Below are 19551 nucleotides of genomic sequence, written 5' to 3' on the forward strand. Positions count from 1 at the left end.
ATATAAAAAGGTTTTCAATTTCTGAAATTCAAAACTTTGTGTACACAAGCTAAATGGAGTTGAGTTTGAATAAAATATGTCTAGACAATTTGATCAAGGTAGAAATCCTCTTCATGATTACTTTAGTGTAAGCACAAGGCACTTTGCCCTTCTGAGGACCAGATCTGTCTGCATTATCTCAGACTGAAACAGACACTGTGGGAGATCTGAAAAGGCAATTGAAACCACAGTAGGGAAACTTGTTATTGGATTTTTTTTTTTAATCTCGTGCTTTGTGACATACTAGTATTTGAGAAGGTCAGCCTTGTTGAGGCACAGATACTTTAATAACAAGTATCTCTTCATAACCAACTTCACTTGATACTGTAATTGACTTCACATCTGTGAGATTTTTATTACTGTGGATTTTCATCAACACTTCACCCAACATCCTAACTTGCCATTGAATAATGCCAAGTGAGTATCACAGACCTGAGGTTAACAAGTGGGCTATGTGGTTGATAGCTTCTGTTATAGGACCAATATATAAAATTGCCAATATATAAATATGATTAAAAAAATTATAAAACACTTATATTTGTCCCTTACAACAGTTATCTGATAACTTTGCTACTGGCAAAGAATACATTTCCCTCCCTGGTGTCTTCATGACTGATTGTAAACTCCTGCAGAAATGAACTAAGACTTTAAATTTCTAGAGAACTCTGTAAGAAACTGCCACATTCTCGTAATTGAAAACAGTTTTGATCAGTTCTCTTTGCAATAGTCTTTAAAGGTTCACATGAATTAGAAAGTAAACCTTCCCTCTGTGATTAGAAAGACTAATAGAATTTAAGGAGTTGAGTTAAAATGTCAAGCTTTCTCTTATATAGACTTTCTCTTATGCAGAGTCCCCACACGACTCTTGAGTGAGGAAAGTCCCCACACAACTCTTGAGGTAAAGGAGAATGAGTGAATGACTGCTTATAGAAGGCACCAGAGAAACTAAACCAAGCCATTGAACAAAATGTCAGGCAGGAACTTTTCCCACCGATTACTTAATTAACAGGTGTCTAATAAATGCAGTTTAATGCAGTTTCTCCAGTAGGAGAAAGGCTAGTAGGACGAATCATAGCACAGTTTATGCTAAGGTAACCTTGACACCAAACCAAGTTAGGGTAGGCAGGCAGGCAGGCATTTGGTCCAATCTCCCTCAAGGCTTTCAAAGAGAAAAAGACTGAAAGTTGGCTTTGATTAGCAATACAGTATTAAACAAGGAATGGAAATCAGAAAGAAAACTTAATACAGATGAGGGCAATGAAGAAAACAGAACCAAACTGGTTTCCCTTAATGATCTCACACAAATGAAGATACTGTGTTTTATTAATATTTATAATATTTTCTAAAGAGGTTTATATTTATATAGAGAAAAAGGAACATTGTAATTCCTCTTCAGTGTAAAACACCTTCCCTATGAAAACCCAAATCTATGTCAATGACAAGTTCTACCCAGGGCACCAGAGGGAAAAAGGTTATTGGCATTGATTAGGCACCTACTATGTGCTAGTGACAACACAGATCATGTATTTGAATCTTCACAGTTGCTCTATGATATGGTCATTATCCTTTTTTCACAGATAGGAACAAGACCTATAGATTATATATATGTATTGTTCAAGTTCAATTTATAAGAGGCTAAGCCAGCATTTTAATGGACTTTAGTTAGACACCAAAGCCCGTATTTTTTTCACTATATCTCACTCTTCTGACATTAGGTACCAAGGGCTGTTAACAGCACAAGGCCAGCCATTTAATTAATGTTTTAGGTGAACTAATTGATCTTGGTTGGTGAATGTTTAGTGATAATTTCGTTTCCTACCTGACTATTCTAGTTGTAGTTAATGAGTCAAGGATGGGCTGATTATTCTAAAAATTATTCTAAACACTAAACATTATTCTAAACATATTCTAAACACTAAAACATATTCATAAAAGATGAATTGATAAGGGAGTGCTATTTCTAGAAGTATACATATTTTATGTAATTGCATTATCATTATGATCATAACCTCTTTTGTATGAGTCATTCTTATATGACATTCTCCTTCCCAAAGTAAAGACAGTCCAGCTATGATCCTAATTCTTATCAATGCATGAAGCAAAATATATACTGGGAGGGAAGAGGAGCTAAGGTTAAGGTTCCCTACTAACTTTCCTGAGTTGGAAAGTTGTGAAATTGTGTTAATTCATTTAAAATATTCTTTGTATGTAAATAAATTGTTTAAATAAAAATGTATATAAAAAGAGTCACTAACTTCACTTAGCTACAAAAGGATGGAATAAAAAAACCAAAATGTTTTCTGTAGTTTTCTAAATTTTCTTATGTAATTTTCTAGATGAGATAGTAGATAAGGAGGTAAATTAAGGGACTTACCGTTAAAAATATATATGTATATATTTTCTACTCCATCAAAAGATAACAGCTATAAATATACTTCATAAATTACTGTATATATTATTATGTGGATTCTTTAAATAGCTTATAATTTGCTCTTACTAAAACCCCTAAACTCTTGAACACATTTTCGCCTTTATCCTCACCTTCTCCCATTTCGTTCTTTGGCTGCCTAATTTTTGTTTTTATCTCTATAACTGATCCTTCTTAGATTCTTCCTTTTCCTTTGATTTCGAAAATATTTGCAGCTCCCCATTTTGTCTTCTTCAGCTAATCTCTTATGGATAATACTTTCATCTACCTCTTTTATTGTTTCTATTTTATTTATTCAAAATTTATTAAATTCATCCTTCTTAGTTATTATTTGCTTATTTGCTGTAATTCTAATTAAGATAAATACCAGTTTCCTTTATGCTGACACTTTTCCTTCTTAATAATGAAGGCATTGAAGCTAATCTTTATCAGTTGAATATAGGCTTTGTTATATAAATATCGGCATGAACATTTTGTTTCATTGTTTTCTAGAGATATGCTAATTTCTCATTTGATTTTTGTTTTGACCAAGTGTTATATTAGAAGTTCCTTTTAATTTCTAATCAATAAAGATTCCTGTATCTATCTTTATTATGCACTGCTAATTGTAATCAGTTGTATTCAAAGAATAGGGCTATAAAATCTCTACTTTAAAAATGATGTCTATTTATTGCCATTTTTGTAAATGTTTCTATAAAAATGTAACAATAAAGATACTCTTTATTTTTCCCAGATTTATTGAGGTATAATGGACAAATAAAAATTATGTATATTTAGGTTGCACAATATAGTTTTTAAAAGTGTACAATATGATTATTGTGAAATTATTACCACAATCTACCGTGTTTCCCCGAAAATAAGACCTAGCTGGATCATCAGCTCTAATGCATCTTTTGGAGCAAAAATTAATATAAGAGTCAGTCTTGTTTTAATATAAGACCGGGTACAATATAGTATAATATAATATAATATAATACCAGGTCTTATATAATATAATGTGATATGATATGAAATTATATGTGATATGATATGATATGATATGATTAGACACCGGTCTTATATTAATTTTTGCTCCAAAGGACAAATTAGAGCTGATGGTCCGGCTAGGTCTTATTTTTGGGGAAACACGGTAGTTACCACATTGACCGCAATGCAATATTATTAGCTATAACCACCATGCTACATATTAGATTCTCAGAACTTACTCATTTTATAAGTGAAAACCCATTGAGCAGCATCTGCCCATCCTTTACCCTCCAGGCCCTGGCGATTACAGTTCTACTCTGGTTCCAGGAGTTTGATTTTTTTTTTAGGTTCCACATATGAACTCAAACAGTATTTGTCTTTCTGTGTTTCACCTATTTCACTCAGCATAATGTCTTCCAGCTTCATTCATGTCATCACAAATGACAGGATTTCCTTTTTATAACTGAATAATATTTCTATATTTTATCATTGAATAAAATTGTACATATAGTTTCTTGGGTTGTTGTTCCCATATCTTTACTATTAGGAATAATGCTGCAATGACAAAGGAGTACAGATATCTCTTAGAGGTACTGTTTTTTATCTCCTTTGGATATATTTCCATAAGTGGCTTTGCTGTATCACATGACAGTTCTATTTAAAATGTTCTAATTTTCTCCATACTGTTTTCTATAATGGCTATACCAATTTATACTCCTATTAGCAGTGCAAAAGGGATCATTTTCTCCATGCCCTTAGCAACACTTATCTCTTCTTGTCTTTTTGATAATGGCTATTCTGACAGGTGTGAGGCGATATCTCATTATGGTTTTGATTTGCATTTCCCTGATGGTTACCAATGTTGACACCCTGTCAAAAATCTGTTGGCCATTTGTATGGCTTCTTTAGAAAAATGTCTATTTGAGTCCTCTGCCCATATTTAATTGAGAACTTTGCTATTGAGTTGTATGAGTTCCTTAGATATTTTGAATTTGAACCTCTTATCATAAATATGGTTTGCAAATATTTTCTCGCATTTCTTAGGAATCTCTTCATTTAGCTGATTGTTTCTATTGCTATACGGAAGCTGTTTAATTTGATGTAGCCCCACTTGTTGATTTTTGTTTTTGTTGGCTGTGATTTTGGTGTATTCAAAAAATCTGAAAATATCACTGCCAACACCAATGTCAAGAAACTTTTTCTTCCAGGAGTTTTACAGTTTTAGGTCTTACATTTACATTTTCAATACATTCCGTGTTAATATTGGTCAATGGTGTGAGATAGAGGTCAAGTTTCATTCTTTTGCATGTGATTATCCAGTTTTCGCAGCACCATTTATTGAAGAGACTATCCTTTTTCTATTGAGTATTCTTGGCACCCTTGTGTAAAATTAGTTACAGGTAACTGTATAAGTGTGGATTTATTTCTGTGCTCTCTATTCTGTTCCATTAGTTATGTATCTGTTTTTATGTCAGTACCACCGTTTTTTTTGGTTACTACAGTTTTTAACGTAGTCTGATATCGAGAAGTGTGGTACTTCCAGTTTTGTTCTTGTTTCTCTAGTTTTTTTTTTTTTTGGGTGGGGGGAGAGGGGAAAGGGATATTTATGCTTCCATACAAATTTAGGATTTTTTGATATCTGTGAAAAATGTAATTGGAATTTTAATAAGGATTGCATTAACTCTATAGATGGCTTAGGGTAGTATGGACAGTTTAATAATAGAATATCTTTCATTTATTTGTGTCTTCTTCAATTTCTTTTATCATCTTACAGTTGGCAGTGTACAGATCTTTCTCCAAATAAAATTTATTTCTAAGTATTGTTTTTGATGGTAATGTAAATAGGATTTTTAAAAATTTCTCTTTCAGATAGTTCTTTGTTAGTTTATAGAGACTCAAGTTATTTTTGTATGCTGATTTTTTACAACTTTATTTGGTTCATTTATGAGTTTTCACAGCTCTTTGGTTGATTCCTTAGGATTTTCTATAGATCAGATCATATCATCTGAAAACAGAGACAGTTTTTCATTTCCTTTTCAAATTTGGATACCTTAGTGGTCATCCTTGTATTGTTGCTGATTTTAGAGGAAAAGCTTCCAGCTTTTCACCATTAAGTATCACGTTAGTTGTGGGCTTGTCAGATATGGCCTTAGTTATGTCAAGATAATTTCCTCTATTCCTACTTTGTTGAACCTTATCATGAAAAGCTATGTCATTTTGTCGAATGCTTTTTCTGCATATATGGAGATGATCATATGATTTTTATCATAAACCACTAAAACAATGCCAGCTCTACCTTCCTCCACTTGTCAAACCAAATAAATGCCTGTTTAATCTTTAATCCATTTTCAGATGATACACATTATAATGTAAACTCTGTAGGGACAGTAATTTCGTGTTTTTTTTTTCTGTTTTTATCTTTTTCATCGATGTACCTCTAGTGCCATGAACATTACCCTGCACAAAGTATGTTTTCGGTAAATATTTGTTGAATAAATGAATATTATGCTTACTGTTAATGAAGAACATTTATATATCTTTTTATCACATTTATTTTTCAATGTCATCTTATCTAATATTAATATCACAGCTGCTGCTTTTTTAGTTTGCTGTTAACTGTTACATCTTTCTCCACATCTTCATTGTCCACCTTTCTGTATGTCTTTAAGTATGTTACTTATAGCTGAGTTATTTTTAAACTTAAACCAATATGTTCTGTCTTTTGATTGGGAATTTAAGCCAGCTTTTAGTTTTAAATTTTTTTATTTATTTCATCTCACTGTGTGTTTATTAGGTTTCTTTTTTTTTTTTAGAATACTTTTTCCTTTTATTCACTTCAATTTTTTCTTTACTGAATTGATCAAGTGCCTATTCCCTTGAATTTACCCTTGTTAATCAGGAGAAGTACATGACATTCATTATAAAATATATATTTCTCTACTATTACATGGAAAGAAGATAATGATTATTATCCCCCACAAATATGTTCTAATTGTTTGCTCTTTTTGCTTTTCTCCCCAAATAAGACAAGCCATTTAGAATATGTTCTCATCCCCACTATTCTCCCAGAACTTTGCAAATCAAACGTTTGAAGATGGTCTTATTCCCCATGATTCTGAGAGTTTAGCACATTTACTTGTTATTAGAATTTTTCTTAAAATATGTCTCTTTCTTTTTCAAGAAAACTGATTCAACAGTGTACCCTTGTAGATTTAGCTACAACTATATTTTTCACTAGTGTTTTACCTCATCATCATCTCCACTTTCATGTTTCTCGTCAAATTTATGTGTAGTTTGGTTAGAAATCTTTAGCAAGGATATTCCGAGACAAAGTAGATGGCAGCCTTTCTGGACCCCTGTATCTCTGTGAATTTCTTTTATTCTGAAAAGTGAATGATATATGGATTGTGTATGGTTTTCTCTCCATTGTCTGTAATTACTCTGCACTGTTTTGCAGCTGCTGCCAGAATTGCAGATAAGAATTCTGATACTATCTGATTATTTCTTCTTTGTCGGAAATCTGTGCTGGTAATGTATAGATGCACATGTACATATAATGCATACACAAACATACACCAGTATTATACCAGAAAATTATGAGGCCTAATATATTTATCAGTCAATATTTCCTGGATCTTGATGAGCCATTTTTATCTATAAACAGTTTTTAACTGAGAGTTCTTCACCGAGAAATCATATTTTATTATATATGGTTTCCTTTTCTGTTTTTCATTCCTTCTTTTTCACAAGATAAGTCTCCTGAATCTATATCTAAATTCCATCTTTTCCACTCGGATTTAAATATAACTATATTTTTGTTTTGTGAATTGAACTACTTATATTTGATGTTTAAACATAAACTTTAACTTCACCCAGGACCTTCCATTTCTCAAATTTATCTATTATATGTTTTAGTTTGAAAATCATAGTTTTTAGACCCAGTAGTTTATTTCTATTTGTTTAATTGAACATATTTATGTATTCTTAGTAAGCAGTATGGAGTGTGTAGTACAATAAATCACAAAGTGTTCAAGCTGCAGATTGTTATTATTCCTATCTTAAAATATAAGGACATTTTAATTTTCCTTGTCAAAACCTTCTTTTTGACATTTTAGAGTCACCTAAAACAAAAAGTATAATAAATGATAAAAATCTATCCACTAAAGAAAGTGGAAATTTAGAGAGAATATGACTAGCCCTCTCACCACAATGAGAGAAAAAAGTAGATCAAAATTATTCGTGGTAGTTAAAAGATACTATTTCCAGAGGTGTCAAAGGAATCCTTTGGAAGATATTTTCTGTAACTTATTTTGAATAATTCCAAAGTAGGGTGTTAGCATCACTCTAATGTTAGTAATCAGACAGGACACAAAAATAATATGAGGAAAAATAAATGAAAAAAAAAGTAAAATTGACTCTATTCTTAAAGATATGTTGTAAAACGAGGAGAATGTTGGGTGCACACAAGCATTCAAAATTTGAATTTGTTATATTACAGTGGGGGATGTTTTAGGGTTAATCTTTTTAACATTAGTGAACTCCAGTGTATTATACATGTCACCAAAGCCATGTGTAAAAAGAGAAAAATAAGGAGAATATCAATTTTATATTCTTCTCATGTTAATAATTGGATGAAATGAAAACATAGTTGTACTTTGGCACGATGAAGCAGAATTGAAACATGATCACACTACGCAGACAGAATTCTCTTACTTCGGCAATACCTCCTACATAATTATGATATAACAATGAGAATAAAGGTGGAACACAGTCATTCACTTAATGAGGGGGATACATTCTGAGAAATGTATTGTTAGGCACTTTTCTCATTGTGCAAACATCAGGAAGTGCACTTACACACACCTAGATGGTACAGCCTACGACACACTTAGGCTACATCATACAGCCTATTGCTGCTAGGCTACAAAACCTATACAGCATGTGACTGTACAAACCAACACAAAATTAAACCAAACACAGAAGAAAATGATGCAGTCAAGAGACGCTGTAAACATGAGATGCATGAGGCTGCTGCTGGCTTAACATGGCACACTGTTTTATAGCATACTTTTCTTTTTATAAGTAGAGTATATGCTCAGATAATGATAAAATGTATAGTATAGTAAACACACAAACTACTAACTTAGTCATTTATCATTTTCAAGTCTTATGTACTGTGCATAATTGTATATCCTGTACTTTTATACCACTGGCATTGCAGGTTTGTTTACACCAGCATCACCACAAACACATGAGCAATGCATTGCGTTATGATGTTATCACAGTCACAGCATCACTAGGCAATAGGAATTTTAGCTCCATTATAATCTTCTGGGTCCACTGTCATATATGCAGTCTTTTGTTGACCAGATCTTAGGTTATGCAGCACTGAGTGTAATTTAAGTATTATTGGTTCAGTCATCAATTCAAATGGAGACTGCAGCCAGGAAATCAAGAGAAGACTGAGACTCAGAAGGGCAGCTTTAGAAGAATTAGAAAAGATTACTAAGGACAAAGATGTCATTAGAGATCAAGGCTAAAATCATCCACACCCTTGTATTCCCCAATTACAGACGTGAAAGTCGGACAGTGAAGGCAGATAGGGAAAAAAGTGATTCATTTGAAATATGGTGTTGGAGGAAAGCAGTATGGGTACCCTGGAGCACCAGAAGGATAACCAAGTAAGTCCAGAGCAAATTAAGCCTGAAACATCCCTGGAGACAAAAAATAACAAAACTGAAGTTGTCTTACTTTGGCACATCATGAGAAGGCAGGGTTATTTGGAAAAGACAATAATGCTGGGAAAAATAGAAGGCAGCAAGAAAAGAGGAAGACAAAATATGAGATGGAATGGCTCCATAAAAGAAGCCATGGGCATGAGTCTACAGGAGCTGAGAGGGCTGTGAGGACAGGGCATTGTGGACATCACTCATTCCTAGGGTTGCCAGGAATTGGACCCAACTCAACACAAGTAATAAACACACAACATATTTTCAAGGTTTCCATAGAGGAAACCTGGGGGGAAGATCGAAGAGGAATTGGCAGATGCATTTTATGCCACATAGACAAGATGAGACCATAATATGAATTATGCATGAAACACCTAAATCTAGTCTTCATGTATAGTATCATCTCAGATAACCAACCTCTATTGTTTCTCCAATGCATTTTAATTTAAGCCTTATATTGTATATATAAGGTCGTATATCATTATTATATCTCCAGATCTATCCATTGGTATCACTGCCTATAAGGACCTTGAAAGGTTTTGTGGGACATTTCCCTCCTGATAACCAGGGTGTAGTGTCTGAGAATGGACTAGTGGTTAGAGCCTGTCACTTGCTTCTAGGAGATACAGACATGTCCACTGCTACTCTAGATGCCAATAATTACAAGAGGATCATTGTTTTATATGACTTCAAAAAATGCTATACTGCTCGTTCAGAGATGTTAAAATGTGAATCCATGAAACATGGAATACCATCGTCCAAGTTTAAAACTTGTTTTGACATTGATTATTTGTATGTGTTTCTTGCCTCTAATTCCTACCCTTTCCAGTATCATCCAACATACTGCTACCACGTGAATCTTTCTAAGCATATCTCTAGTTATGTTAGTATTATCTCCAAAAACCTTTTGTGTCTTTCTATGACTGTATAAAATAAAATATGAAATTCTTATAAGGTTTTTACTATATTTTTGTGGTATTTCAGGATGATGGTGGAGCTTGGATGAAATACCTGATGATCATAGTTCATGTATCTTATACTCCAATCACATAATATTTCTTGTATACACATATGCCATGAGCATCCATATCATCAATATTTCACAACCTAGATTAATTATACTTTCTTCTATCTCTACCTTTTTTATGCATCTCCAGTCTTCTGATATGTATTCTGCCAATTCATCATTTAAGTTTATTTGAATTATGCATGAAACATCTAAATGTAGTCTTGGATGGATAATACTGGAGGGGATTGGAATTAGAGTCAAGAAACACATCGTTTATTCCTACTTCTCTTACAGCACTTATCATTGCCTACTTTTTGTGCTTGCAGTGTATTTGTATCTCATCTCATTATTCACTGTCTTTAAATTCTTTGAGGGAAGGACTTATGTCTGATTTATATTTTTCCCCACTCCATAAACCAAAGTGAAAGATGCTTGATAAATATTTGGAAATGCATGCTATTGTTTAGTTCCCACATTAAGTTATCATCTGTGTTAGTTTGGTGACACAAAATAGGCCAAATTCAGTAATAAAATATACCCAGTGCCTAACATATTGATTTTTATATATGAAATCTCCAAATTTTTTTAATTAATGAATCAATTAATGAAAATGTGAATATTGATTTTTTTTTGTGTTACATATTTTTTTGTGTGTGGGGGGGGTCATTTATTTACTGACATGCCTAGCTTCTCATTTTCTAAGTGTGAAACTATGTCCTTATAACTTAAGGCAATGTGAAGTCAACCTTTAGGTATTTGAAACAGTTCAGTTTGGTTTGCTGTTGTGGGAAAGTCCAGCAAACAAGTTAAGTCATCGTGGATTTTGCAATCTCCTCATAGACTAATAACGGTTCCATTCAGTTTAGAGTACAGAGAAGCCCATTACCATTCTATAATAGAATAGACAAAGTAACCTGCCACAGCCTTAGAAATTCCTTCAACTTTAAAGGCAAGATCTAGGACACAATTATGTTTTTGGGGTTTGGCTCAAGATTAAACCAGGTTTTGATCATAGGGTAGCACTTATCAAATAGTTAAGAAGACTACTTTTTTTACACAGAAGCATGAGCAGCATTCCAAAAGGTAATATATCTAACTTTTACAGTACAGAAAAATTCATATTTGTATTTTTCTGGTTATGTTGTTGCTTGAAAGCTCATGCATCCTAGACACTCAATACATTTGCACTATTTATAGATGATAGCATTACAAAACACTAGGATTGAAAAAATAATTTCTTACGAACAATTTTCTGCAGAAGGTTATATTTTCCAATGTTCTGGCTGCCAAGAACTAATATACTTGCTGAACTTTTTTTGAATTACCTAAGAAAGTTCCTGGTACAACTATAGCCTCCATTTTTCTTGCTCAGGCAAATATTGTTTTGAAAAATTTTAAGTCTAAACCAAGAAGAATAAAAATTTGTAATACTGTTTTTTAAAATTGAATAAGGATTCTTTCAAATAGGAAAAAAAAGTGTTCATTAAATAGAAAAAATGAACCTCACTTATAGCGCCTGTTATAAACCGAGAGTAGCTATTCTCCCTAGCAGGCTCAGACGCAGGCAAGAATGTCGCTTATTGCTCAGAACTTCAGAAGTCTGGATAAATTCGACTCATATTATTTGTCCTATTTCAGCAAGATGGCATAAGCTAATGATGAGAATGATGACAGCAAGCACTCATTAAACATGTATTATGTGCCATTATGTTTTATGTTCTACATTTTGCATGTAAAATCTTATTTAGTCTTCAAAACAAATAAAAAAATATATAACATTATTTCCCCATTTCACATATAGGAAACCGAGGCACAGAATTGCTAAATAACTTGACATGGGCCACACGTTTAAATCAGAGAGCCAAGATTCCAATCCAGTTCGATCTAATTTCACAGCATGGACTGTGTTATTACACTGTGTGATTACAATATTGTGAATGCCTAATTGTCAGGTTCCATGATCTGAGAATTGAACTTCATCAAAAATTGAAATGATGTTAGACTATTATGTAATACAGGCAGCTTTGTTCTGAGGACTAAACAAGGATTTAAGAGAATAGGATTACAATGTCACTTAAGCAGCTATTTTACTTCTCTTGTTCTCTCTCTCTCCCTCTCTTCCTCTTTTTCTCCTTCTCTCTCTTTCTCTTTTTCCCCCATATAATGATAAGAATTTATATGTGAATGTATGAAGAAATGGCTGGTAGGTAACTAGTGAGAACTTTTAAAGCACAATACAAAGTTAATGTATAATAAAATGAAAATCAAGTTACAATAGGAGTGTTTCCTTGAAATCTATTAATATGCAAAAATAATATTGGTGCTGCTCATAAAATTCAACCACTTGAATGAATATGAGAAATCTTATAGTTCAGTATTTCCTGCAGATTTTTACTCTAAAATCTCACAGTAATATGTATTCCTATCTAAGGCACTCTTCATAAGTCAACCACCAGTCTTTTACAGCTAATCTGTTTGGTTGGCATATACTTTGACTCACTTATGCCTGTACTGTACTAGTTGAATAGGTTTTAATATCACTACTAGCTTTATAATAATTTCCCTTAGGAATTTTGGCATCAATATTGTTCAGTAGATTAGTTGGTCTTGGTCTATTAAAAAGCAAATGCCAAAACAGAATTACATTGCAACAGAGGAAATACCTATGAAAGAAAATGAAAGAGAGCTAGGCTAACTGGTACAGTCATTCTTGTACTATGGTCTAATGGCTTTCCCAGTCATCCAGCTGCCTCCCTTTTAATCTAAAAACTAACTTCTTTAAAATAACTTCTCTATGTAATCAGTGTTCCCCATTGTCAAAACTATTATGTAATCTACCAATGTTTTCAGAAACGACTAGTTTAGAAATGATTTTCTTTAAGCATATTCTTAGGAATTTAGTTTTCTTCCCACAAAAAAAAAAAAAAAAAAGAACAGTAGGAGGTGAAACAACCAGTTACCCAATAAACCAAGTATTGACAAATTAGTAATTCCATTCTAACATTGAAAATATTACCAATTCATTGTTAATACACATTTGTTTATTTATATTGATGATAGAAATTGAAAAACCTCAAAATTAGCCTTTTTTGTGATTTTTGGAAATGGAAGGAAAAAACATAATGAAAATAAATTAGGATGTTTGGCCACAGTTTATTATATACATTTTACCAAATTCTGGTATCCAAAGAACACTTGGCAATGTGTTAAAATATAGAATTCTGTTTTAAATAAGCATGGATTTCTAGTGGTAATATATGCAAATTACAAATAAATTTAAATTCCTTTTCTACAGTATCAGACAACAATAATAAACAAGCATTTTAAGGCTTGCAGTTCTCCATTATCACTTGATTTGGTGAAGGAGTAATTCTTTTTTCTTTTTTTTTCAAGCTGGGATTAGAGGGTAAGTGAACCAGCAAAAGACAATTAGGTCGGAACTACACTTGCTTTCTCAAGTACTCAGCAATATGAATGTAGGCATAATGCTGTTTTTATTCACCAGGCACACACATAAATCAACTTTAATGTCAATAAAGTCAGTAATGATAGATTTCATCACTAAAATATAACTAAGCAATAATGACCAGGAAGAAAGTAAGTAGCTCACAGCAGCAGAAGCGATTTCTTTTTTGTCCTAGGTGAAGTCAAGGGTATCTGAAAAGACTGGCCTTTTCCCCTCTATTATTAACTGCAAATCATTCTTGTCATGTTAGAAAGCAGATTGTTTTTCTCAAGTGTTATACACCATTATGTTTGGATCACATAACCTGACCTTATTCCAAACAACTTAAACTCCATTCCCAATTAGCAAGAATGCTTATAGTGGAGATGAAGTCTATCTGTGTATTAAGCCTTTCTTATTATATCTATTTGAACAGAGGCATATATTCTCTACTCTCCCTTTACTGATGTTACCTTGTAGCCAAACATTCCAATTTATTTTCATTGCTGTTTTTTTTTCTTCCATCCACCAAAACCACAACAAAAAGGCCAATTTTGAGGTACTTCAATTTCTATTCTGAATGAGCTGAAAAATTCATCACATAACAGTAGGGGAATGGCAAGGTGGGATAAAGGGCTTGTTTATGCAATTAAAAAAACTTTAATGTATCAGCCACATTTGGGACTTAACTAAAACCACCACTTAAGGAAAGATGCTATAAATTGTCCAATTCACTCAAATTATGTCTTAAAACAATGTATTTACATTTTATGCACGAAGTGTCTAACCCTTGGTCCTTAGTACTCAGTCACTGGCCCTGTATCAATATTTTTGGCTGACATTAAACCAAAGTCTGAGTAGATAATAATGCACTTAGTTCAATCAGTCCATCCGTCTGTCCTTTGCATATGTCTATCCCTTGGAAAGCTCTTATTGAAAGCAACAATGTTTTCTCCCAACTTCATCACTGCCATTATGATCTTGCCTAATGAGGAAATAAATCATTCCCATGCTCACAATATTATAAATAAACTTTAATTTGAAATAAAGTTTTAAAAAATTCCAATCTCAAATAAAGATGAATGGACTATTGTTCCTACATAATAGCTTTAAACCATCTGGTTCTGCCTTTATGCCATTTTGTACTCCACTACAACAGAAATAAATAGAAAAATAGATAAAATGCTTATTGAAAATGTTTTCATTAAAATAGTTTAAGTTTACTAATACATTTTAATTCCATATGCCCAAATATGATTTATAGCTTCTTCATTTTTAATAAAATCTTGATTTGTTTTCTTAAATTATGAAGAAACTATTATTCTAAGGTAAAGAATAATTTGCCATGAAACTGAAAATAATTACTATGTGAGTTTAAATTCAGTCCTCGGTATATAATTATAAAATTTAATATTGTACAAAAATAAATATTCACTACAATAAAACTGTTCTCAAATAATATTTTACTGACACTTATTCATTTGCATATGACAACTGTAAATTACATCTATTTACAAGATACCTTTGAATATATTACAGGGGTTTAGATATGAAACAATATGCTAATATGCCAAGAACTTCCTTTCTTATATCATGTTAAATATTACATTACATTTATTTTATTGTATATATTCAGTTCAACTTCACACGTAGTTTTTATTAATGCAGGTGAATGAAATATCTAAATTACAATATATTTGTGATGCTTTATTTTAAAGCTTACTATTTAAGCTACCGTGATAAAAATGAGAATTCCAATATTGTTCCAAAAAAAGTAGTGTAGCTCTACACTACACTACTCAGAGACCATAATTACATATTTTTTCCAATAGAAAATGAATTACCAAACCCATCATCCTTCCAGATTACATTGCTTTAATATTTCTTATTGCCACTTGGGAAAAAAAATCAATACACAGATTAACTAATAATAGATATGAAAAGTCAATAAATTTAACTGTTAGATGATGAGATTGGTTTTATTATTATTTCTTACATAATTCATGGGGGAAAATGTCATATTCTCTACAAAAGATAGTTTTAAAGAATTACTCCCAGATTTTAGTTTGTAGTATCATGAAGTAAACTCCTAACAGAGCAACTTTCCAAAAGATAAATAAAAACTGAAAAATACAAAATGAAACTATATAGCGTCTTATAAGAAAAAGCTGGTGGAGGAAAGGGAGCAGGAAAAAAAGGTGGAGGACTTTGGAGGAAAGTCCAGATTTTGAAGAAGGGATTGATACATGGTGATTTTTCCGTGTTTTGGCTTTTTCCTGAGGGCAGAAATCAGTTGTAGCATGGTGCAAGGTACTAAAACTCAAATAATGCACCCTACATGTTTCAGATCTGAAAAACTGTAGGCCAGCGACCAGGGCAACCAGAATAGCTAGAAAGCGAAGAGGGAGAGAACTGAAGAAATAGCTCAAGCATAAACCACCAAATGCTATGTATAAATTCTTCCAAACTGTATAGCGGAACTGAAATTCATGAAGCATTAAAGCAGGCTCAAATTGTCTTAACCTGACAAAAATGACAGAGCTTTTTACTAAAACGAAAACATCTGCACCCTTTGGAGGAATGGGAAGCCATAGTCTCCGCAAATAAATATTTAAAATATAAATAATAGAATCCAAAAGTACTTGGCATATAAAGAATCAGAATAATATGACTAATTTTTAAGGAAGGCTGTTAATAAGGGTCATAGCTGAGATGGCCTATACAAGTACTTTGAAGATACTCTCATGACTATTCAATGACCGTATATGAGGTATGATCAAACAATATGATGAATGTTTAAATTAAAAATCATTATTACAGTAAAAGACACATTGCCATTAATCCCCTTCAAAATACTCCCCCTTGCTTCGAACAGACTTACATGTCATTCTTACCACTTTCTGAAACAGTTCTGGAAGTCCTCTTTTGTGAGGACTTCTAATGTAATTGCTGACATTAGAAAAGAAGTTGTTTAAAATTACATTAAGAAGGTAGAAAAATAACAAAGCAAGATCAAAGCTACAAGAAGGGGGAACAAAATAAAGAGCCAAAATGATTGCAAGAGAAAACAAACAATAGAGAACATTAGCAAAGCCTGTTCTTGAAAATGTCAACAAAATAAAGGAGGTTGGCAAAAAGGGCAAAACAGTAAATAAATAATAATAAGAAGAAATCCATCCAGAGTCATAATTACATTAAATGTTACAGAATTATTTATTTTTTATGTTTCTTTAAAAAAATGTCTGTTTTATTGAGATGCATTGACATATCACATTATATTAGTTTAAGGTGTACAAAATAACGATTCAATATTTGTGTGTATTGTGAAATGGTGACCACAATAAGTGTAGTTAGCATTCATCACCATGAACAATCATAAATTTTTTTCTTGTGATAAGAACTTTTAGGACCTACTATCTTAGCAACTTTCCAATATTAAATAGAGTGTTATTAACTATAGTCACCCTGCTGTACATTACATCTTCATGACTTATTTATTTTATAACTAGAAGTTTGTGTCTTATGACAACCTTCACCCATTTCACTCAACCCCTCAGTCTACCTATGGCCACCACCAATCTTTTATCTTGTATCCAGACCTTATTCTTGTTTTTTAGATTCCACCTATAAGTGAGATTTCTCTGACTTACCTCCCATAACAAAATGCCCTCAAGTTACATCCATGAGGTCACAAATGGCAAGTTTTCATTCTTTTATGGCTGAATAATATTTCATTGTATATACATACTACATTTTCTTTATTCATTCATCCATTAAGAGACACTGAGGTTGCTTCCATGACTTGGATATTGTAAATAATGCTGTAATGAACATAGGAGTGCACATATCTTTTCAAATTACTGTTTTAATTTTCTTCAGATAAATAACCAGAAGTAGAATTACTGAATCATATGGTTGCTTTATTTTTAATTTTTGAGGAACCTCCATGATTTCCATAGTGGCTGCACCAATTTGCTATCCCACCAAATCTTGCCAAAACTGTGGTTTGTTGATTTATTAATGATAGCTATTCTGACAGGTGTGAGGTACTATCTCAATGTGGTTCTGATTTGCATTTCACTGATAATTAGTGATGTTAAGCACCTTTTCAAAGACTGTATGTCTTTGAAAAATATGCCATTTATTAATCAGAATACATGTTTTTTGCTATTGAGTTGTAGGACTTCATTATATATTTTGGATATTAACCCCTTATCAGATATATGATTTGCAAATAATTTCTCCCATTCAGTACCTTGCCTTTTTATTTTGTTGATGGTTTCCTTTGCTTTACAAAAGCTTTTTAGTTTGATGTAGTTCCAATTGTTTATTTTTCCTTCCTTTGGTGTCAAAGCCAAGAAATCATCACCAAGACTGATATCAAGGAGTTTACCATATATGTTCTCTTCTGGAGTTTTATGGTTTCAGGTCATATGTACAAGTCTTTAATCCATTTCAAGTGAATTTTTGTGTATGGTATAAGACAGTACTTCAGTTTTATCCTTTTGCATGTGGCTGTCCAATTTTCCCCACAGCATTTATAAAAGGAACTGTCCTTTCCCCATTGTATGTTTTAGGTTCTTTAGTTGTAAATTAATTCACCATGTAGGGACAAGTTTATATCTGGGCTCTATTCTGTTTCATTGATCTATGTGTCTGTTTTCATTCCCAAACTACAATATTTTGATTAGTATAGCTTTGTAATATAGATTGAAATCAAAGAGCGTTATGTATCCAGCTTTGTTCTTCTATATTGGGATTGCATTGGCTATTTTTTTTTTATGAGTTCAATTGTTTTATTTTATTTTATTTTTTATTTTATTTTTTTAAGAGAGAAAAAATTGTATTTATTATAAACTGCTAGTAATAATTAATTTATAGACCACAAAATGATAATGTAAATATAATGTTTAAAAATTTCAGATTGTTCTCTGTCCATTTTATTTCCATTAAGCCAAATAATTTATAAATACATACTGTATAAACTTTAAATTTTCATACAAATAACAATATAGCTATCATTGTAAAGAAGCACAGAATTCATAAAATTTCTGTTTATCAAGAGAACAGAGATTTGGCCCTGCTTTAGGCTCCCATAACATTTCTTTTACTAATAGAGAAGACATCTTTCTCTAGCTTCCTCTCTGGTGTGTTTTGCTCTACATGCCTGTTAGGGTCATTGTCTTCCATAGTTCTAATGTCAATTTTCTTTACTCCCACCCTAAATTTTCTCCCTGAAAAATCCTATTCAGTTTCACTGGCTTAAAATAACATTTACCTACTTGTGAATTATTTTTTTCCTTCCAATCCCCATTTCTCTTCTGAGCTCTAGGTCCCAATTCCCATTGACCTATTCTACAAAATCAATATGTTCTCACACACTCCAAACCTGTTTTTTATCTTCTGTATTTTAGTTGTCATCATTATTTCTCTAGTCACAAATGTAGATATCTCAGCAATTGTACTTCTTCTTTATCTCATATTCAATCCTGGCTATACATAGAATTATTTGATAAGATTTGCTTTCATAAGTAAAGGAGCCCTTGTTCTACCTCCAATCAATTAAAATATATCTCTGAGGGTAGAGTCTAGCTTTGGAAAGTCCTGTAAATAATTCTAATAGAGAGCCAAAGTTGAATAATTCTGTTTTAATCCAATACATGTTTGAATGTGACTGATTCTATCTACTGGCAACCTCTCTCATCTTTCTCTCCACAATGCTACTTCCTTACTTTGACCCTATTGTTTCTTTTTTTTTTTTTTTTTAATTTATTGGGGCGACAATTGTTAGTAAAATTACATAGATTTCAGGTGCACAATTCTGTATTACATCATCTATAAATCCCATTGTGTGTCCACCACCCAGAGTCGGTTCTCCTTCCATCACCATATATTTGATCCCCCTTACCCTCATCTCCCACCCCCCACCCCCTTA

Source organism: Rhinolophus ferrumequinum, chromosome 6 (genome assembly GCF_004115265.2).
Source record: "Rhinolophus ferrumequinum isolate MPI-CBG mRhiFer1 chromosome 6, mRhiFer1_v1.p, whole genome shotgun sequence".
NCBI lineage: Eukaryota > Metazoa > Chordata > Mammalia > Chiroptera > Rhinolophidae > Rhinolophus > Rhinolophus ferrumequinum.